Source organism: Chanos chanos, chromosome 11 (genome assembly GCF_902362185.1).
Source record: "Chanos chanos chromosome 11, fChaCha1.1, whole genome shotgun sequence".
NCBI classification, from domain to species: Eukaryota; Metazoa; Chordata; class Actinopteri; order Gonorynchiformes; family Chanidae; genus Chanos; species Chanos chanos.
Window position 1 is genome coordinate 20767241 of NC_044505.1, and position 24667 is coordinate 20791907.

Genomic DNA, 24667 nt, shown 5'->3' on the forward strand with positions numbered 1-24667 from the left:
CATTTTAATCCTGCTTCTGTTACAATTTACAGTCTGTTGAATAATCTATGATAACAGATATGCATACTGTTGTTACTTCATATTGACTGTTCTGAAGAAGTAAACAAATAAAGGGAAACAAGCAACCCACAAGGAGCCTGTTCTTAGTGACAGTCCCAGTGCTTGTCTTAAGTACAGTAGCATCAAAATTCTAACAGTTATGGAGATGATCCAACTGTAATCTCCTCTCACTGGTGCCCTTTGGAACTCTGCATACAAACGCCACTTCCTTTTCTTTACCATGAACATATTCCAAATGCCTCACCATTTTGCAGTGAGGTGAAGAGCAGAATAGGCAGTGATGTTTCTTACCAGATGATCTTGATCCATCTGTAGTTTGTGTCACTGGTTGGACAATAACCACATCTTTAACCTCAGTCTCATCAGGACTTTTTCTTCCTCAGCTTCCTCCATGTTTTCAGGGCTGGTACTCACTCTCTCTCTCTCTCTCTCTCTCTCTCTCTCTCTTACGTCCATGTTCAAGTAAATTGTGCTTTGTCAGGGAAGGGAGCTCAGTTGTGAACATCTCTGTCTTTGTTACCTTACTCGAATGGCACGACACCTTAAAACTAATCAGTAACATCATCCACTGGGATGCTCAAATTCAGTAACATAATTTGATTACTTTTTGATACTTTTAAACTTCCTCTTCTTCTCCTTCTTCTTCTTTTTTTAATAAACAGCTAAATTTACTCTAAAGAGTTGCACTAAATACATCCCATGGGGCAGAATGAATTATACTGATGGGCTGTTTTAGAGTTAAGTTTTTATTTATTTATGTTTTATACACAGTGGAAGTTATGTTTGAGCCAGCTATCTTTCAATGAATAGAACATGTAATAAATAAAGCACTATTTCATCAAACATGGACTCCTGTGTTTCATTTCAAACAGTGCATTCAGCAAGCATATAGACCCCTTCACTTTTTTTTTTTTTTTTTTTTACATTTTGTTATGTTGCAGCCTCATGCTAAAATAATTTAAATTCATTTTTTCGCTCATCAATCTGCACTCAGTACCCCATCATGACCAACCAAAAACAGAATTTTAGATATTTTAGCAAATTTCTTAAAAAGGGAAAACTGAAACATCACATTGACACAAGTATTTGGTGAGTGTGAAGACAGAGATAAATACTAATTGTGGAGTACGGATACACAGTGTTTTCCACCTCCCTCACCAGAGCTGATGTATTATCACCTTACCATTATAGCTCTGGACACTAAGTGACATGCTATAGTCCACAAAAATTTACTCGGCACAGAATGAATAACACAGAGAGAGGAAGAAAGAGGAACACAGAACACACATACAAAAGAATAAATATTCGTTTGTTCAACACATATCCAGTCCATATACATGTACTTCTGGTGAATATATCAGATGAAGATTATGGTATATTTGCTGGTAAATATATCAGATGAAGATTATGGTATACTTATTGGTGAATACTTCAGATAGAGTGTGCATTACTCATTACAATGCTACATTACAACCTTAGGTTAAGCAACCTAAATGTCAAATCTTCAAACATACTGCTAATATGTAACGTTACATTACTGATATGTGCATATTTTATTTTGCAGACACAAATGCCATTATGGAAGAACTATAGAGGATTCAGATGGATGTTATAAATAATGATCCTGTTTTTCACTTACAGATTAGACACTTTTTCATTGGATTTTACATTGAGGAATATAACAAAACAGCACGTCAAAAAAGTTGGAGCATACATACGACAAGCGAAGGCAAGGGAACAGATCCCTTCACCCATTCATTCTTAAGATCAAATTTAGCTGTTTATCAAAATAAGCTACAGACTTTGGAGGAAGAGACTTTTAAAAGTATCAAAAAGTAATCAAATTGTGTTGCTGAGTTTGAATATCCCAGTGGATGACAAAGAAGAAGAAGAAGGAGAAGAAGAAAAAGAAGAAGAGGAGGAAGAAATTTAGTGCACAGAGGGCCTTGGAAGTTACTTAAGAGGGCACAAACAGTCCACAGTTGGTTATCAGAGCCCACTCATGTCATGGGTAAGACTATCAAATATGTGATACTCTTTGATCCTCCTAATTGAGTGCTCAACATGAATGCAAAGTCTGGCTCTTGCTTGTGTCTGTCCGACCTCTCCTGGGCTGAAAAGTCCATGGTTTGACCTTTATACAATTTTTTTCTTTTGGAAGAGGTACATTTGGGAGCGCAGCAGTGAGGCGGCATTGCTGGTATGCAGGGATCCAACATTACTTTCATCCTTCTCAGCCTCGTTCTGGTTGAGGGTGGCGACATAGGTGAATGAGGCGACCTATCTCTCTCGCTCAACCCCTCTCCCACTATTCTAACATTCCATTCGCTACTGAAACTACTGAATCTCCACCAAATACTGACTGGCTTGAACTGCAATCAATTAGGAGTTCTTAATTTGGCAATCAGCTCTCGTTCACCATAAAAGGACGAATGTAATAATTCATACAGGCATCAAACATGTAACAAATTTAAGTTTACTTCTTTTACAGCTTACAATCTGCTGAGAAATCAATAAAAGCATTATTGTTGCCCATGTACTAGATGTTCATTTTATTATAAGTGTACTGAGAATGCAAGCATTGTTCAGTGAATGCTCATTTGGCACAACAACAACCACAAAAAACGCCCGTTAAATTAAAAAAAGTCTTATGTTACGAAATAGCTGTTTTCAGTTGTAATTTTGAACATGAGTGACTTTTCTGTGGTCTGATTTAAAAGAAAGGACCTTATAGTTTAATTGAGTGCAGTTTTTTTTAATACTACATTTGATCTTTATATTTAAAAACAAAATATTCAAGACAAGTTTTTAAATAAGCTCAATTTAATCATGTATATGATTTAAGGATTTTAAAAAGCATTTTCAAAAGTAAGATAACTGAATTGAATGAAGATTGATATACATGACAGTACTGTACTGCTGATAGATAAATGAATTACTGCTAAAATGTGATCCTTGATGTTTAAATGTTCGGCTTCATTAAAATAATTGTGTTGAATTAGTTGCTCTTACTAATTAAACATGAATAGTAAAGTAAATGTTTAGTGAATTTATATGAAGAACATTTAAATAAATAAATAAATAGATAACACTTTATTTACACAGCTTTATGAAAATGAATAAATAGATAAATAAACAAATAAACCTCTGTATGTCATAAATATTGTATACAACTAGCAAGGGTGTCAAATGAGCAACATTACTGACCCGTCTGAAAAATGAGAATGATGAGTCTTTTTTTGGGGGGGGGGGGGTTACTGCACTCTGAGAAATACATAAGCAAATAAAGAAATAAGGAGGGTCAAAATTAGCTTAGCAGATGTGCCATGAAAATCAGGCATATTGCCGTAAAGTGACTTGCTTTGCAGGTCAGTCCACTTGAGCTTGTAACCTGGTTTGAAGGTGCTGTAGTAGTTTTAGATGTTGTAGCTGCTGCAGAAGTTGTAGTTGTTGTTGCAGCAGCAGTAGTTGTGGTTGTTGTTGCAGTGGCTGTGGTGGCCTTTTGAGTGGTGGCAGCAGCAGCAGTAGAGGTAGTTACCACAGGTGATGGAGCGGCAGTTGTAGTTGTCTTGGAAACTGTGGTCGCTGCTCCAGCAGTTGTACCAGAACTTGCTGTTGTAATTTGGGTTGTACTAGGAGATGTTGTTGCTGCACTGGCGCTTGTACCAGCAGCAGTTGTGGGTGCAGCATTTTTTGATGTAGACGCCACAGTTTGGGTAGTACCGGCTGCTGTTGTAGTTGGAGCAGCAGTGGTACCAGAAGCAGTACTTGCTGCAGGAAGAGCGGTTGTAGATGCAGCACTTGTTGTTGTAGGTGCTACACTTTGGGTTGTACCAGCAGCAGCTGTTGTTGGAGCAGCAGTGGTAAGTGCAGCAGCAGCTGTTGTAGGTGCTACACTTTGGGTTGAACCAGAAACAGTTGCAGTTGCAGCAGCAGTTGTGGCTGCAACATTTGTTGTTGTAGATGCCACAGTTTGGGTTGTAGCACCAAGAGCTGTAGTTGGAGCAGCAGTTGTACCAGAAGCCGTGCTTGCTGTTGGAGGAGCAGTTGTAGGGGCAGCATTTGTTGTTGTAGATGCCACAGTTTGGGTTGTAGCACCAAGAGCTGTAGTTGGAGCAGCAGTTGTACCAGAAGCCGTGCTTGCTGTTGGAGGAGCAGTTGTAGGGGCAGCATTTGTTGTTGTGGATGCCACAGTTTGGGTTGTAGCACCAAGAGCTGTAGTTGGAGCACCAGTTGTACCAGAAGCCGTGCTTGCTGTTGGAGGAGCAGTTGTAGGGGCAGCATTTGTTGTTGTAGATGCCACAGTTTGGGTTGTAGCACCAAGAGCTGTAGTTGGAGCAGCAGTTGTACCAGAAGCCGTGCTTGCTGTTGGAGGAGCAGTTGTAGGGGCAGCATTTGTTGTTGTGGATGCCACAGTTTGGGTTGTAGCTGCAACTGTTGCAGTTGCTGTTGCTGTCGCACTTGTGGACTGAGCCTTCACTCTATTGATTTGGGCTCCAAATATTCCTGATGAACAGACAAATCACAAAAAAAAAAGTATAAACATTTTCATTCACAGACAGTCAGAAGTGTTTTCTTATTAAAACCTCTCCAGTATGTTTCTCTTTCTGTTCATACTTACCAATACAGATGAAAAGTATTGCCATTATTTTCGCCATTGTTTCTGGTTCTTTATCTCTCTGGAACCTGAAATGCAGAAGAAGATGGTCCATTAGAGCATTGTTAATAATGGACGTAATTTTTTTTATTGCTGATTTGTTTCTATTTTTTTTTTTTTTCGACATTGTTTTGAAGTTCAAAAAGCTCTTCCCTGACATCTATAAACATCATTTTAAAATTCAGGACATTTTCCTGAGTTTGCTCCTAAACAGCAGAAACCATCAGAGTACTTGATTATCTTAAATAATTGTTAAAATTTTACAGTCACGGCTGAGACACACAGATTGTTCTGTTGTGATATGAAACAGGGTTTGATAGAAATTTTAATGAGGTATTTAACTACAGTGTTTATGGTTATGATAAATATGAGTCACATGGTTACTTCTTAAAATAACAAAAATTTGATCCCTGGCATCGTGATCCTAATCAGTAATTATTGTTTGTTTGTTTGTTTGTTTGTTTTCATGTGATCCTAAGAGGCACATGTTCCTGATCTTATCTGCTTCAGACTTTTAAACCTGTACTAAGGCGTCACTTAAAAAGACATTTTAACCAACTCATCCAAACCGCTCTCTTGTATAATGAGATAACTGGTTGCAATTGCAATAGCTCAAAAATAATAGTGCAAAACAGCAACCACCCATATTAGAGATGAACAGTTACATTTCTTATATACATATTCTTTTAGAAAATATCAATGAAGACATTTTCTTATTTCCCAGCTGTTTATTTTAATATATAGGGAAAAAAAAAAGATTGAAGCACACTTACCTCAGACGTTCACGTCAAAGTTCAGAAGAAATGCTGTTTTGTAGAAGAAAGTTGTTGAGTCTGAAGATGCTGTTTTTCTGTCTTCCCAAATGTACACTGCCACATCCATGACAGTGACTCTTTATATACAAAATCAGAATGTGGTGGTGATGCTGTAACAACGCAAAAAAAAAAAAAGACACACCCTGATCGCAAACCTAACTTTCTGCTGATGTTTTCTGAATATTTTCTGATTTAGTCAATGGGTCTGCATGTAATTATGATTCATCTGCCGTCATTTTCAGCGTTCATGTGCAAGTTATGTATGTCACAAATTCTCTCCTATGCGTATAAGATTCTGTCTTGTGAATGGGAGTGACACTTTTAACAACTTGTTTGACAAGCAGTTTTATGAGGAATTCCCTGCTCCACCTATTGAAACCAACAACTGGGAATCTGTTGAACTCAGCAGCTGGAAATTTCCTAACCTGCTCTTAAACATGCCATAGAATGTTGTGGAACTGCTGGTTTTGTTATGTTGACTTCACAAGTTGTGTACTGATGTCACTAACTTTATTTTTATACATCAGTTTTTGTAAAGCGAGAGGCAGCTAAAATAAGACATTACTAGACCTAAGATCAGATAATAAGACATACGTCATCACTGAGTTTTCTGGTGGTTACCTTCAAACATATGTAGGTCATGTTGATTTATACTCTAGTAAATGAACACATAGTGAATTTGAAGTTTCTTTCTTTTTTTATGCCTTCTTTCATTTTTAATTGCTTACAATTGGATGAGTAATCAATACTGCAGCTAAACATTTCCATATTTCAGACATAATTTTCTCAAATATCAGTACGTTTATGATCATTGAACTGACGTCATTATCCCTAAGGAGTCTCAGTTATTACTGTCTACAGCAGAGATGACAAACCTTGGCAGCAGCTATGCACCTCAGTGTCTTGCTCGAGGGCACATCAGCAGTGAGCTGTCAGGTTTGAGGCATACACCCACAATCCCGTATTTACTGCAGGTTCCCTAACTACTACAACAATGCTACCCAAACAGATATGACGCTGTGACGGAGCAGTTGCGCTGGCTTAAGGTGAAATACAGTAATGTGCACCCGACAATAAGAAAAGAAAACGCTCCAGTAAGAGCTGATAGGACAATATAAGTAATCGTTTTGTTTGCGTGTTTAACATCCTGTCTGTGAATGGAATTGTATGACAGAGGACAAAAATTGTGGCCTCATTTATAAAACGTTCTGGCAGACAGATTTGTGTTTTCGTGATTTTCCTCCCAGATTTGCAGTAGTTTTTGGTCCAGCGTGGGTACTTAGAGACTGAAACTTTCGACAGACGTGAACGCATGACGCCACCACGTTTCAGTACATAATTGTGTTACGATTAGCGTTGAAAAAGTTTTAATGTGTAAATGCCAAATGCATTTTGTAGTGTACGGAAAGTATGTTATGGACCGGTTAATGGTTTATCTTTAAAAATGTTTGAGAAATATTTTATAATTTATCCGGACAACGGAGTTTTTTTAAGTATAGATAAACGTGACTTAAGGTCTGTGTGGAGACGGAGCCTTTGTGTGAGAGTGTGAGATTATCAAACGATTTGCCTAGACAAAACTCTTTGTCATTTGGAGTTATATTCTGTGTGTGGTCCTGTGCAGTTTGTTCATCTGTTCCCTGGATGGCTGCCGGTAGCTTAAAAAAACATTCCTGTAATACCTACGTTTAAACATGCTCCCTTTGTCTGTCGGACACGCTACGTTACACTCAGTATAACACAGTTAGTACCAAAACAATTATCTAGATAAATAAAGGAAAGCATGCATACCTACCCATTCCCACACACAGACAAACACAAACTCACGCACAGAAACACCATGTACACACACAAAGCGGCTACAAATTGAGAAACGGAAAATAAAGTCACACCTAAGTGCGCATAAAGGTGGCATCATAAAAAGAAAAATAAATAAAACCAGCACGAGGAAGAACATTATTTATAACCAGATTTCAGCATTTTATTTTTCATTCTCTAGAATTATTCAACACAGTTTTTGAAGTCATAATGCTGAACGTGGATAGTTTTCCTGATTACTGCTTTGGTAACAGCCTCATAATTCAAATGGGTTTTTCTTAACTTCACATTACATTGGATACTGAGATTTGAGGACAATGACTCAAGGCACTGTTTTTAAAGAGCTCACTTTAATGAAGTTCATTATTTTAGAAACAAAAACGTTACAGAAAATTTTGACTTTAACAAGACAAAGTAACTCTTCATCCAACACAATTTGATATTACAACAGTGACAGATAGATAAATTAACATTTTTACATATTAATAGTTCATCTTGATTCAAACTGACAGTGGTCCGTTATTTGTCGTTACTACTGAGACACTGAAAGTAAATGAAATGATTTATGAATTTATGTAAAGAAAAATGAACAAAGGAATAGTCCTTTCACGTAGGGAACTGTGTAGGGAACTGTGTAATAAACCTTTTGTCCAGCAAAATGTCAGGCTTGGAAAAAGAGGCTGGATGCAAGTGCAGGTTGGCTTTATTAAACTTAAACATTAACAAGGTTACCAAAAACTCACAAAACGTAGACATGGCAGACACACCAGGGAGCACCAAACACAACAAACAACGCAAGACAAATAAACAGGAAAACCAAGGAGTATTTCTACAATACTAAAGGAGGCTTAATGAAGTAAAGACAGGTGAACTGAGCTGAATTTAAAAGGACTAAACCAAAAGGGGACTAAACCTATGGACAAAGAGGACTGAACCAAAAGACCAAAAGTGCACAACAGAACCAAAACTGGCCACTAGAGGGGGAAACGAACGAGAACAAAAAGAGACAGGGCGGGGCACAAATTACGTTTGTCATATATGTCTTGTATATGAATAGAAGGGGCATCAAAGTAGCAGCAAAGCTGACAACAATGAGAACTGACAAAAAGTTTAGGGTTTTTTTTTTCTTTTTTCTTTTTTTGACTGCAATAAGTGTATCAGTAAATAAGCAGCAAGGTCTAAATTAGTTTAGGAAGTTTGCTGCTATAATCAGGAATAGAGCTGTAACCAGATTTGTTGCGTACGAGAGCCCACTTGAGTTTGAAGTAGTTGTAGTGGTTGTAGATGCTGCTGTTGTGGTTGTGGTGGCAGCAGCAGTTGTGGTTGTCGTGGCAGCAACAGTTGTGGTTGTCGTGGCAGCAGTTGTAGCTGTTGTGGCAGGATTTGTAGTAGATGTGACTGTTCCGGCTGTTGTTTGGCCCATAACTGTATTCATTTGGGCTCCAAATATTCCTGATTAAGAGACAAAATATGGGAAACCATGAACATTTTTAATCCCAGAGAGGTATGTTCTTGTAGATTCTATATATTTTTCTTCTACCTCATACTTACCAATAGAAATGAGAAATATTGCCATCATCTTTGCCATCATTTTTGTTTCTTTACGTCTCTGGAACCTGAAACACGGAGGAAGACGAACCATGAGAGGCCTGTTTTTAATGAATGTTTTCTGAAGCATCTTTTGATATGAAGTCAGCCTCAGATATTTATGAGTGTAATGTCAAATATTAGCACCTTTTTGGACCTGTTTAAAGTTGTGAAATCTTCTATTTCAAAACATATATATAATAGTAGAAGCACACTTACCAAAGAAATCTAAGTCCAAATTCCAAACTAATGGATCTCAGGTTGAAGGCCTGTTATAGAGTTGATCTGAATCAGGAAAAAGCAGTCCAAATAAACTCACGAGTGATCGGTCTACAGACAGACAGTTTAGATGGTGGTGATATCTGGACTTCCTAACTATACACTGCCAAGCCAGCTGATAGTGGCTCTTTATATACAAAATCAGATAGTGAGATAAAGCTGTAATAATGCAACAAGGACACACCCTGATGGTAACGATAGCCATCAGCTGACATTGTCTGAATATTTTCTGATTTAGTGTAAAGATGTGCATGTCATTCTAATTCATGAGCTTTTGTTAACATTGCACGGTTAACTTAGCAGTGTCAGAGCTCCTGTCTGGGTCCTGTCCTTGGTGCGTGTGGTTCTGTTTTGTGAGTGGGAGTGACAATGAGAGTAATTTGTTTGGCAAACAAAACATGTCATATGAAGATTTCTCCACCCCGGGGCTGGAGCCTGTCCCAACACTCACTAGCTGAAAAGCAGGGAAACACCCCGGAGAGGTCGCCAGTCCATCGCAGTGTCATGATCATCTATAATCAGAAAAGCTTCACATGATATCAGTTTTCAGTTGACTTTTTACTGTTTTTATCTGCTGAGCCATCAACAACTTGCAGTGAGGCGACAACGCTACCCACTGCCCCACCGTGCACCCCGTACACGATCAGTTATACCAAATTGAAATTCCTGAGTTTTAGGCCTCTTTCTCCACCTCCCTGTCTCCTGGCCAATAGCCTTGTTACCTGATAGGTGTTTGCACCTCTCCTGAGTTTGTTACCTCTCTGTGTCTGTGTGTATATCCCAGTGTTTTCCTGTGTGCTTGGCAAAGTCTTACACTTGATGTTTGTGCTGATCTGTGACTTGTTCAGTCTTCCATCTCTCTCATTGCCTTGTTGCCTAGTTTTCCTTGTTCCCTGTTAGCCTTGTTCCTTGTTGCCCTGTTACCCTTGTTTCCTATTGTTTCCAGTGCACTGACTTTAGCTTGTTCTTTAATTTGGTCCGGCAAAGCCCCCAGTAGCCAGTGTATTGTGTACCAGGCCCTGCCTGCTTATTGACTGACGGTTTGGAATCCCTGATTTGGAATAAAGTATCATCTGCACTTGCATCTAGTCTCTCTCAATCCATGACACTGTCTTCTGTTCTCACTATGCACCAGTTCGCAGTAGTTAGACAGACAGCTAACAGCTTGCAATGAACATCAGACTCAGTAGTGCAGTTCAGAGGTTTTACTGAATTCTTCTTTCCTAGTACAATTTTTCTGTAAAACTGAAAATAAAGACAAACTGAAATTACACAATGCTCCATGTAAATTTTGTCACAAAAAGTTGAAATTGTCCACACAACAGATGACATAAAGTAGCTTGGATAAAGTAACTGTTTGTACAAAGTGGCTAACGTCACATTACGTTTCCATAGCAATGTTTAAGATAAGATGAGATAAGATAAGATAAGATAAGAGAGCTTTATTGTCATTGTTCAGGACAACGAAATGACAATATACAATAAGAATTAAAGACAACAGGAGTAAATACAAAATACAAAACGTGTGATGTATAGAAGAAGAGGTACTTTGTAACACACACACTGAGCAGTGATATGCAGCCTCTGCATTTAACCCATCCTATCACCAGTGGGCACACAGAGACTAGGAGCCAGGAGCAGTGGGCAGCATTGCAGCTCTGGGGAAAAAGTTGTTCTTCAGTCTGGTTGTGCGAGCTGAAATACCTTGGAGGAGATTGAACAGATGGTTACCGGGGTAAGTCAAGTCCTTGATAATGTGTGCCTGTGTGTGCATATGAAGATTTCTCCACTCCATGTACTGAAATGAGAATCTGTAAATCCTAATCTGTTATCAAACATATCACAGAGTACAATCTGTTGAGTACTGCTGATGATGATTTCCGTCTTTAATTTCATTTGAAACAGACTTGAGAAAGTCCGATTTAGCAAACCCCAAACGTAAACATTTTATGTGTAATTATCTTACAGCTTATATTTTGGTTGGCTAATGAGGTGATTCAGACGTTTTATCCATATGCTGGACTGTTAGTGTATATTTTTCACATTCTAACACCAACTTAATATCTTAAACAACTGTCAAATTTTGACGAAGTAGTGTATATGCTCTGTCAGTTACTGATCTTATCATGATATTTTCTGTCATTGCAAAAGGCCTTTTCCTTATTTGGCAGCTCATGCAAACCCAGTCATATCATCTGTCTTGTATATCTTCAGTAAACGTAATCTGTTTAACCTTTCACAGTTCAAATGTGCATTATGAGGTATTTCGAAAACTATTTAAAAAAACAGTCAAAACAAATGAAAGCATATTTATTCAATGTTTAATGCATGTTATACGAGCATTTTGCCATATTTAGACTGAATAAATGCCATTTCTTATTTTAGTTGTGGTGTGCTTTCAGTCACTATGTTTTCTGCTAATGCATGGTGACAAATTGTGATCAGAGATGTGTATTCCCATTACATATTCCACAAGGTGTATTTGTTTATGTTTGTGGGAAAACTGGTTTCCTTGTCAACATTCACGCTGTCGTCACAAGTTGAATGACATCACAGCTTTGTTTTTATTATTATTATTTTTAACCTCCTGTTTCTTAATGGAAGAGGCAGTTAATAGAAGAAACAGAGGAAGACAACCTAGTCATTACTGAATGTTTCTGATGCATAATTTTTTTCAGTGTTACTTTAAACCATATGCTCATCGTCATCATCATCATCATCATCATCATCATCATCTCTAATAATAATTAAAAAAAAATTTTTACTCTTTAACTTTTTTTTTTTTCCGCTGAGCCATCAATAACACGGTTATTATTATCATAGATATTTTAAATGTTCATTTTACAAAGAGACTACTGAGTGTCAGGCCTCTGTCGCCACCTCTCTGTTTCCTGGTCCTTCACCGTGTTACCTGATCAGTGTTTGCACCTCTCCTCAGTTCGCTGTCTGTTTGTCTGTGTGTACACCCCAGTGCTTTCCTGTGTTCTTGGTAAAGTCTTAAACTAGATGTCTGTACTGATCTGTGACTTGTCTCATCTTCCATCTTCCTTCTTCCATCTTCTATCTTCCTTGTTTCCGTGCTCCTTGTTGCCTAGTTTTCCTTGTTAGCCTCTTTGCCATGTTCCTTGTTCCCTTGTTTCCCTTGTTTCCTGTTACCCTGTTAACCCTGTTATCCTTGTTAGCCCTGGTTCTTCTGTTCAAGCAGTTCTTTCATTTAACCCTCTCTTTTAGTCCTGCTCTTATCGTTAGGCTTCCAGTGCATTGACTTTAGCTTGATGTTGAATTTTGGTGTGGCCCAGCCCTGCAGCACCCAGTATATTGTGCACCCTGGCTACTGGGGGCTAAGCCACCTGTTTGTTGACTAACCACTTGGATTCCAACTTGGACTAAAGTATCATCTGCACTTGCATCCAGTCTCTAGCCGTTCATGACACTGAAAAATACAAATACTGTGCTCATTCAGCATAATATTTACATCATCAGTTATATTCATTTTTTGTCATTGTCATTCTAAATAATGTTTAGGCAGCAACTTGGTCAAAATCAGGTTATTTTGTCATGGTTACATGAAATCTGAGTCATAATTCATTCTCTCCTTGAGGGTTATTTAGAAACTAGAACCCCATCATGAGTTGGAAGTTTTTAAATTATATTTCTGTATATATTTACACTGAGAGGTTATTATGAAAAATTGTTAAAAGATCAACCTAAATGTTCAAAAATTCAATGTATTGCAGATATAGCATTGAACTTCAAAGACTATTATGATTAAAACAAGAGCCTTATGTATTGACTGAATAGTTTTTATTGAGTATAACACTTGATTTTGAGATTTAAGGACAAAAGATTCAAGACATTTATAATAAGCTCAATGTTCATGATTTCATGAGTAGGAAAAATATTTAATAAAAGATTGGCATTAACCAAGCAACATGGAGATTAAATGGCGAATGGAGACTGAGTAGGCAACCCATCATTTGGAAGACAGCATTGTGACATTGATAAATTGATAAATCAATGCCAATATGTGGTCCTTCATGTTTAAATGTTCAGCCTCATTAAAATAATTGTGTTCAGTTAGTTGCTGTTACTAATTAAACATTCATTCATTCATTTTCTAAACTGCTTATACTAATCAGGGTTGCGGGGGGTGCTGGAGCCTATCCCAGCATTCATTGGGCGATAGGCAGGGAAAGTCCAACAGCCAGCCATCGTCAGTCCATCATAGGGCAATAATTAAACATGAATAATAATATAAATGTCTGGTGAATTTATGGGAGGAAAACAATTAAATAGTTTAACATTTCATTCATACAGCCAGCTGTATGAAAATGAATAAATAAATAAGTAAATAAATAAACTTTTTCTTCTCTTTGTCATAAATATTTCATACTATCAGCAAGAGTGTCAAATGAGCAACAGTTCTGACAAAGCAGAGAAAATGACAATGACGATTAGTATTTTTAGTGAATATTGGACTCTGATAAATAAATAATTAATTAAATAAGTAAATAAATAAATAAAAAAAACAAGGCCAAAATTAGCTTAGCAGATGTGCCATGAAAATCAGGCATATTGCCGTAAAGAGACTTGCTTTGCAGGTCAGTCCACTTGAGCTTGTAACCTGGCTTGAAGGTGCTGTAGTAGTTTTAGATGTTGCAGCTGCTGCAGAAGTTGTAGTTGTTGCAGCAGCAGTAGTTGTGGTTGTTGTTGCAGCAGTAGTTGTGGTTGTGGTTGCAGCAGTGGCAGTGGTGGCCTTTTTAGTGGTGGTAGCAACAGCAGTAGAAGTAGTTACCACAGGTGATGGAGCAGCACTTGTAGTTGTCCTGGAAACTGCAGATGTTGTTGCTGCTCCAGCAGTTGTGCGAGAACTTGCTGTTGTAATTTGAGTTGTACTAGGAGATGTTATTGCTGCATCAGCACTTGTACCAGCACCAGTTGTGGGTGCAGCATTTTTTGTTGTAGATGCCACAGTAGGGGTTGTAACAGCAAGAGTTGTCATTGGAGCAGCAGTTGTACCGGAAGCAGTACTTGCTTTAGGAACAGCAGTTGTAAGTGCAACATTTGATGTTGATGCCACAGTTTGGCTTGTACCAGAAAGAGTTGTAGGCGCAGCAGCAGTTGTACCAGAGGCAGTACTTGTTCTAGGAACAGCAGTCGTAAGAGCAGCACCTGTTGTAGATTCCACAGTTTGGGTTGTACTAGCATCTGTCGTTGTTGCAGCAGCAGTTGTAGGTGCAGCATTTGTTGTTGTAGGTGCCACTGTTTGTGTTGTACCGGCATCAGTCGATGTTGCAGCAGCAGTGGTAGATGCAACATTTGTCAGTGTAGATGCCACAGTTTGGGTTGTACCAGCAACAGCTGTCGTTGGAGCAGCTGTTGTGCTGGAAGCAGTACTTGCTGCAGGAAGAGCAGTTGAAGGTGTGACATTTGTTGTTGTAGAGGTAACAGTCTGCGTCGTACCAGAAACTGTTGTAGTTGCAGCAGCACCTGTGGTTGCAGCATTTGTTGTTGTGGATGCCTCTGTTTGGGTTGTAGCAGCATCTGTCATTGTTGCAGCAGCAGTAGTAGGTGCAGCATTTGTTGTTGTAGATACCACAGTTTGGGTTGTGCCAGGATTTGTTGTAGATGCAACATTTGTCAGTGTAGATGCCACAGTTTGGGTTGTACCAGCAACAGTTGTAGTTGGAGCAGCAGTTGTACCGGAAGCAGTGCTTGCTGCAGGAACAGCAGTTGAAGGTATGACATTTGTTGTTGTCGAGGCCACAGTCTGTGTTGTACCAGAAATTGTAGGAGTAGCAGCAGCTGTAGTTGCAGCATTGTTTGTTGTGGATACCACAGTTTGGGTTGTAGCAGCATCTGTCGTTGTTGCAGCAGCAGTAGTAGGTGCAGCATTTGTTGTTGTAGATGCCACAGTTTGGGTTGTGCTTGCAAGAGTTGTCATTGGAGCAGCAGTGGTACCAGAAGCAGTATTTCCTGAAGTAACAGCAGTTGTAGGAGCAGTATTTGTCACTGTAGATGCCACAGTTTGGGTTGTTGGATTTGTTGTTGTTCCATGAGTTGTTGTAGGTGCAGCATTTGTTGTTGAAGGCGCCACTGTTTGTGTTGTACCAGCATCAGTCGATGTTGCAGCAGCAGGAGTAGATGCAACGTTTGTCGATGTAGATGCCACAGTTTGGGTTGTGCCGGCAAGAGTTGTAGATGGGACAGCAGTGGTACCAGAAGCAGTACTTCTTGTAAGAATAGCAGTTGTAGGAGCAGTATTTGTTGTTGTAGATGCCACAGTTTGGGATGTACCAGGATTTGTTGTTGTTGCAGCAGCAGTAGTAGGTGCAACATTTGTTATTGTAGATGCCACAATTTGGGTTGTACCAGAAGCAGTCGTTGTTGCAGCAGCAGTGGTAGGTGCAACATTTGTTGTTGTAGATGCCACAGTCTGGGTTGTACCAGAAACTGTTGTTGTTGGAGCAGTAGTGGTATCGGAAACAGTACTTCCTGTGGGAAGAGTAGTTGTAGGAGCAGTATTTGTTGTTGTAGATGCCACAGTCTGTGTTGTACCAGCAGTGGTTGTCGTTGGAACAGCAGTTGTGCCAGAAGCAGAACTTGATGTTGGAAGAATAGTTGTAGGTGCAGCATTTGTTGTTGTGGGCTGAACAGTTTGGGTTGTAGCAGCATCTGTTGTCGTTGTTGCTATTGTTGTTGTTACAGTACTGGACTGAGCTCTAACTGTATTGATTTGGGCTCCAAATATCCCTGATTAACAGATAAATCATGAGAAAAGATCAGCATTTTTACTCACAGACTTTAAGAAGTGTGTTTTTTTCCTTATTAAGTCATCTCCAGTATGTTTTTCTTTCTGTTCATACTTACCAATATAGATGAAAAATATTGCCACTAATTTTGCCATATTTTTCTGGTTCCTTATCTCTCTTGAGCCTGAAATGCACAAGAACATATTCCATTAGAGGATTATTGTAAATGGATGTATTTTTGTTATTGATTTGCACCTTTTTTTTGTTTTATCTTGAGATTGTTTTAAAGTTCAAAACTGCTTCAGACATCTGTAAACATCATTTTAAAATTCAGGACATCTTCCTGAGATTGCTCCTTCAAAAAGCAGAAATGGTCACAGTTGACTATCTTTAATAATAATTAAAATTTTACAATCCTGGTTGATTCTTCAAAGATCGTTCTGTTTTGATGTGAAACATGGTTTGACAGAGGTTTTCGATGAAATATTTACTTACAGTGTTTAAGTTCATAATAAACATGAGTCATGTGGTTACTTTTAAAGAACATAAGTTTGATCTCTGGCATTGTGATCCTAGCAAGTATTTTTTTTCTTTACTTGTTTTCATGTGATCCTAAGCAATACATGTTCCTGATCATATCTGCTTCAGGATTTTAAACCTGTACTAACACCTGAAAATCTTAAAGATGTTTTAACCTTCTTATCTAAAACCTCCTCTTGCTTAACGAAATAACTGGTTACAATTGTAATATGTTGAAGTTCAAAATTAATACCTCAAAATAGCACCACCCATTTGAGAAATGAATAGGTAATTTTCTTATCTATGTTCTTTCAGAAAATACTGTTTAATATACTTATTTTTGATCTCGGTATCTGTGAAACTTGATTATTAAATCTAGTTTTACATTTTCATACAGAAAAAGAAAAAAAAAATGAAGCACACTTACCGAAGAAGTTCACGCCAAAATTCAAAATGAATGCTTTTTCTTGTTTTGTTTTGTTTTTTTTGTGTTTTTTGAGAAGAAAAGTGCTGAGTCTGGAGGTGCTGTTTTTCTGTCTTCCCAAATGTACACTGCCCTGTCCATGACAGTGGCTCTTTATATACAAAATCAGAATGTGAAGGTGATGTTGTAACAACGCAAAAAAGACACACCCTGATCACAAGGCCAGCTTTGAGCTCCTGTTTTCTGAATATTTTTTGATTTAGTCAACTGGTCTACATGTAATTATGATTCATCTGCTGTCATTCTCACTGTTCATGTGCAAGTCACCTGTGTCATAACTGCTCCCTTCTACGTATGAGTCTCTATTTTCTTCATGGGAGTGACTCTTGTTTGGCAAGCATTTTTTTTAGGATATATCACATACTGGGAATCTTTTGAAATGAGCAGCTGAAAATCTTAATCTGCTCTTAAACATGCCATAGAATGTTGTGGAACTACTGGTTTTGTTATGTTGATTTCACAAGTTGTTTTCCGTTACCTTTTTTTCTTATATCTATTTTTGGAAAGGGTGAGGCAGCTAAAATAAGACACCGAGAGACACACATTTGTCACGACTGAGTTTTCTGTGAGTTATACTCAGACATATGTAGATTACTTTGAACTATAGTCTAGTGAACAAATACATACTAAATTTGAAATTTATTTCTTTTTTTCATTCATTCATTCATTCATTCATTCATTCATTCATTCATTCATTCATTCGTTCATTTGTTCATTCATTCATTCACTCATTCATTCATATTTTATACTTCTTACTATCAAGTGAGAAGTCAATAATGCAGATAGCCATGTCCATGTTTTAGAATTTCATTTTTATCAAATATCAATATATTTTATGATTATTTAAGTGATATCACTATCCTTAATGAGTCTCAGTTATTACTATCCACAGCAGAGATCACAAAGCTCTACAGCAACTATGCACTTCAGTGACTTGCTCAAGGGCACACCAGCGGTGAGCTGTCATGTTTGGGGCATACACCCACAATCCTGTATTTATTGGCAGTTCCCTAACTACTGTGTCACTGCTGCTCATGATATATGACTCAGTGCTAAAGTTGCGCTGCCGTCACTTAAAATATAGTAATGCGCACCTGATGACGAGAAAAGAAAACTCTGAAGCAAGAGCTGGTGGGACAATGTAAATGATTGTTTTGTTTGACGTGTATAACACCCTGTCTGTGAGTGGAGTTGTATAACAGAGGACAAAAACTGTGGCCTCATTTATAAAACGTTCTTACACACAGATTTGATCTTAGAATGTGCATATGCTCAAATCCGCGCCTAAGCTGAGATTTATGAAAACGGTCTTCGACGTGGAAAAGCACTTAACTCCACGTCAGGTTCCAACACAGGATTCTCCAACGTCATAGGTGCAACACATTACACTCACATTGCCCTGTAGGTACTCCATGCAAATGAGTATGTACATGTTAACAGGAAGACTTACCACTTAATTAATGTGCAACTCATTTGCAATGCCCGTATGGCAATTCTAAACGCCATTGCAAGATGGCCAGCGTCGACACATGGCTCCCTCATTGTGCGTAACTGCACTCTGGGGAATTGTCTAGAGGCTGGAGCAGGCAATAAATAAGACAGCTGGCCTCTGGGTAAATCCCTTTATTACTTTGTACTTTGCAGCTTTTTTGCTTTTTTAACGTGCATAAAATAATTATCTCAACACGATAAGGTTATCCTCTGAAGCCATAGCTTCTCACTTCCAAGGTGCACCCACAGAGAGCCAAAGAAGCCCACTCTAACACAGCTCATGGCCCCTCACGGTCAGTAGTGGAGCGCACTATCAGGATGTTAAAGGGAAGGTGGCGGTGTCTGGATGCACCAGGAGGTAAACTGCTGTATGAGCCCAACAAGGTGTGCCAAATTATCTTGGCCTGTTGTATGCTTCACAGTGTCTCTGTGGGCTTGGGATGAGAGAAGATGAAATGTGCATAGAAGTAGAAGACCCCCCTCCTCTACCCGCTGACTGGAATACACATGCCACTGCGCTCAAGACTTGATTCACATGTTATTCCGATAGGTAAGAATGTTATTGGACAAAAATGAAAATATATTTTTACTTTTTTCCAAAATATTTTATTCAAGCACACCATTTACTCATGCAGTCTACAAGAGCTGACAGAGTCTGGTTCATCTGAACCAGAGCCTTTCGCACCTGCCTCAGTTCGGCAACTACTAGCATTCACTCTTGCTGCTGCTGCCACTTGGGAGACAGGTGTCACGCCCTGTTTCTTTTTGTTCTCGTTTGTTTCTTTTTTCCCCCTCTAGTGGCCAGATTTGGTTCTGTTGTGCACTTATCCCCTTTTGGTTCAGTCCTGTTAAGTTCAGCTCAGTTCACCTGTCTTTACTTCATTAAGCCTCCTTTAGTTTTTAGAAATACTCCTTGCTTTTCCTGTTTCTTTGTCTTGTGTTGATTGGTGTGTTTGGTGCTCCCTGGTGTGTCTGCCATTTCTATGTGTTGTGAGTTTTTTGGTAACCTTGTTAATGTTTAAGTTTAATAAAGCCAACCTGCACTTGCATCCAGCCTCTTTTTCCAAGCCTGACAACAGGTCTGCCACGGGGCTGTTGTTCACTGAATTGGTTCTTCATCTGCATTAATAAAATTGTACAATTACAACAATGTTGCAAGTTTCATTATTTGTGCTAGACTTGGTTTTACTGGGTTTTAATCACATGCCAGTGTACTTTCTGAAGCTGCATCAGTCAAAAGATCCATGTCATCTTCCACATAGATGCCAACAGCAGCACTCTCTTCAATGATAGCAGCTGTTCTGTTGTCCTCTGGGGTGAGGTTTGGGGTGCCAGTTCCACCCCCAGTGGCCTGTGCACTGTCCCTATGGTGTGCAATGTGCTTTTTTGACCTCGGTTTTAAATCAGACCACTTTTTCTTTTCTTTCACAGTGACATATTGCTACATGTCAAAATATTTCTATATAGTTATACTGAAGTTCACATAAAGTTACCATTATGGGAAAAAAAAGCAGCAGGGGGAAGAACTTTTTTTTCATCAATTTCCTGCATTTTGTTTTCCATCCTCTCAACTTATTGAAGAACAGTTTTGAAGTTAGAATGTTGAATGTGAATGGTTTTGCTGTTTACTGCTTCGGTAACGGTGTTATACTTCAGTTGGAGGTTGCTGTTTTTTTCACATTACATTGGAGACTGAGATTTAATGGCAGAGACATTGCTTTTAAAGAGCTCATTTTAATGAATTTTAGAATCAAAAACAATTCAGAAAAATTTGGCAGAGTAACCCTTCATCTCAAACAACATAATACCATAGACACTGATAAATGGATAAATGAATGCTTTTTACACATTAAGTATTCATCTTCGTTCAAACTGACAATGTTGAGTTATTTGCCGTTATTATTGAGATGCTTGAAGTAAATGAAATGTCTAGTGAATTAATATAAAGAAAAATGAATAAATAAATAAATAGTCCTTTCACTCAGCCAGCTGTGTGAACATAAATAACTAAATAAATAAACCTTTCCTCCAGCAAAATACCTTTGTCATAAATATCTTGCATATGAACAGTAAGAGGATCAAACTGACAATGAAGTGTCAAAAAGTATAGCAGGATTCATAAAGGCCTTTTGAGCTTAATAAACATGTAATCAAATAAACTGCTAGGTCAAAGTTAGTTCAAGAGATGTGCTGTTGTAATCAGGAATATAGCTGTAATCAGATTTGCTATGTATGTGAGTCCACTTGAATTTGAGGTTGTTGCAGTTGTCGTAGATGCTGCTGTTGTAGTTGTAGTTGTAGTTGTCATGGCAGCAGCAGTTGTGGTTGTTGTTGCAGCAGTAGTTGTACGTGTTTTCTGAGTGGCAGAAGCAGCTGTAGTTGCAGTAGTAGAAAGGGTTGATGGAGCAGCAGTTGTCCCTGTATCACTGCTTGCTGTGGGAACGGAAGCTGTAGGAGAGGTAATGGTTGCTGCAGTGGTCGGGGTTGTGCCAACAGTGGTGGCAGTTTCAGCTGCAGTTGTAACAGCAGCAGTGCTTGAAGGAGACACAGTTGTAGAAGTAGCACTTGCTGCTGTTGTAGCAGTAGTTTGGGTTGTACCAGCAACTCTTGTTGTTGGAGCAGCGGTCGTACCAGCAGCAGAACTTGCTGTTGGAATGGTAGTTGTAGATGCGGCTGTAGTTGCTGAAGATGAAGTAACAGATGCGGTTGTTGTCGCCATGGAAGGAGTAGTAGCTGTTGTGGCAGGATCTGTAGTAGATCTGAATGTACTGGCCATTGTTGTTGCTGTGGCAGTGCTCATGGATTGGCCAATAGCTTTATTGATTTGGGCTCCAAATATTCCTGATTAAGAGACAAACCATGAGAAACCAGGAACCCTTTAAGTTCCAGAGTGATTTTTCTATAAATTCTCTTAGATGTAATATTCTTTCTTTTACTTCATACTTACCAATAGAAATGAGAAATATTGCCATTATTTTTGCCATGCTCTTTGTTACTTTGTGTCTCTGGAACCTGAAACAAAGGGGAAGATGAACCATGAGAGGCCTGTTTGTTAATGAATGTTTTCTTAAGCATCTTTTGATGTTAGACAATTTTTTGGATCCGTTTAAAGTTGTGAAAAGTTTTAAGTAAACAAGTAAATTGAGTTAAGTAAACAAATAAATAAATACTATTTAGCACACTTACCAAAGAAGTCAATGTCAAAATTGAAAACGAGTATTTGTTTTGTAGAAGGATTGAAAACAAATGTGTCAGTCAAAATAAAAGAGTGATCAGTTCACAGATGAGATTTGGAGACGGCCTTGAGATGCTGGAGATGCTGTTTTTCACGCTTCCTTGTCATGCACTGCCAAGTGAATGACAATGGTTCTTTATATGCTAAACGAGAATGTAAGATGATGTTGCAATAACGTAACAAGGACACACCCTGATGGTAAAGATAGCCATCGGTTGATGTTATGTGAATATTTTCTGATTTAATCCACACATCTGCATTTTATTCTTAGTCATCAACCTTTGTTCCATCGCATGGTTAACGTAACAGTATCACACTTGTCTTGTATGAGCAAAGTTCTATTTTTTGAAGGGGAGTGACCGTTGGAATAACTTGTTTGAGAAAGGAAGTTTCTCTATATGAAGAGTTCCCTGCTTCACCTGTTGAAATCAGAGTTTATGAACCATAACCCAACCATATAACAGAATACCAACTGTTAATCATTGCTGTTCATTCTGTTTCCTGTCTCTAATTCCATTTTAAATCCACTGTATTTAATAATAGTCCGGCTGTAGTTATGCTTTCTTCAGATTCTATATTTAATGCCTGTGTTTCTACACTTTGTAATAAAATATGACTCATGAGTTTTTGTTGTGTTACATATTTGGTCTCTCTGTTCTCCTTTAATTCATGGTCATATACGTGGAAATATTAAAGACTGATGCGTAGATGTTCATATTTTATGTTTTAAAGGGTTGTCAGTGGATGTGTTTATGTTTGTGGAACTGCTGGTACTGTTGTCAGCGTTCGTGTTGATGTCACAGGTTGCACGATGATGTCAGTACTTTTTCTCTCTTTCTTTTTTTTTTTAAATATCTGTTTTCTTAAGGGGAGAGGCAGCTAAAGTAAGACACTAAGGGAGTCAGACTTGTCATCACTGAAGTTTCTGATAGTTGTCTTCGTCATATGTGGGTTATGCTGAATCATTTTACAGTTTGCATTTGTTTGGGTAGACAATTTACATGAACGTTTTTGGTAATATTTTGAAATTTTAGTCTACACTTTTCAAAACAAAACACATGAAACCATATTTATTAAATGTTTAAAGTCTGTCATACCAGTGCTTTGAAATATCTTGACTGATTACATCTCGTCACTCTTTTTAAGTTGTTTTAGGCTTTTTGGCACTCTTCTGTTCACTAGTGTACGGAGACAAATATGCAAAAATTATCAGAGCAATTTCTGTACATATATCATGTTTCGCTAGGTTGTCAGTCTATTTGTTTATGTTTGTGTAATGGCTGGTTTCTATGTCAACATTCCTGTCAATGTGACACGTTACACAACGATGTCACAACTTTTTTTTTTCCCCTCCAGCTTTATTAAAGGAAGATGCAGTTAGTAGAAGAAATAGAGGAATACAGGGCTGTCACTGCTGAATGTGTCTGATATGTAGTTTTGTGCAATTTTACTTCTATATGTACTATATAATTATCTATAGTCAAGCAGACATAGTACATTTTAAGATTCCCTCTGTTACAGTTTACAATCTGTTGCATAATCCATAAATCAGATATCCATATTGTTATTATGTCATATTAAATGTACTGAGAACTGCAAATATCGGTCAGTTTTTGCTCACGTAGCTGACACAAATAATGATTTATAGTTATGACTATCTATGACAGAGGTCACACACCCAGAACAACTATGATGTTAAGTGCGTTTTTAATGGTCACGTCAGCAGTGCAGTGAGCTGTTGTGCTGGTTCCTTCCCTACTATGTCAGTAGTGGCCAAAATTTGTCAAGTAATATAACAGAATTAGCACCAAAATAAGAATTAAATAAATAAAGGAAAACATACAATCTACACACATTCTCTCTCTCTCTCTCTCTCTCTCTCTCTCTCTCTCTCTCTCACACACACACATACATACACACACACACACTACAATACTCATACATATGCAGTACATACTTTGTATTTATGTTACAATCCAGCCTGGTCCTTCCACTGTCTAGCCACGTTTTCCCTCTCTCCCATTTGCGTCCTGTTCCGGGGTTCCACTCCACGTTTTTGCATTCACACCGATCACCAGCCTTCCCTCAACTCACCTGTTCACCATCTTTTGTCTAATCACCTGTGTGCTGACTCTGGATTTCCCTTTTTGACTGTGAACACTGCCTACCATTTTCTCATTTGCTGAATCTTTGATGGTTAAAATCACCTTTTTATAAAATCTCTGCTTCTGGGTCCATATACTGCATCCCAGGCCTCACAGGCCGTGACAATTTATGAATTATTTTGCAATTGCAGTTCTATGTCTAGACATGCACAAAGTCATGATCAGGCTACGTCGCCATGGCTACATAATTCCATGTCCTGATTCCCAAAACAATTCTTCTCTGAGGCGTAATCTGAAATGACAACTCATCATGTCATAGAGTTTGCAACCAACATTTTTCTAAACGTCAGGCTGCTGTTAGACAATTCAGTATAATTTTACATTTAGCCGCCATTATTCAAAAAATAAATAAACAAATACTATGCATTTTATGTCCCATTTTCTCTTATTTGAAGGTATAAGGATGAACACGAATGGTTTGAGCAATTTCTGCTTTCCAGACAAACCCATGTTTAGCTGAATATTTTTATTCTAAGACTTAGAACAGACCGAAAACAATATTTTTTAAATGAGCTCAGTTTAATGAAGTACGGAATTTCAGGATCAAAATCATGTCGCAATATCTTAGCTTTGACCAAGCAACATATTTGTAATTGATGAATATCCAAAAAATATTAGCAGTGCATAACACATTCATTGCAAACTCACCTAAAGTTGGCAACACCTTGACTTTCAGTGATTTTCTCTGTAACTTTAAATTTATTTTAAAAAGGTATGTGTGTGTGCATGGTTGTAGCTAAGAATTCTGATCCCCATGCTCCATTACCAAGGTGTGGGTTGTAGCTGCCTTTCTTTAGCTGATCCA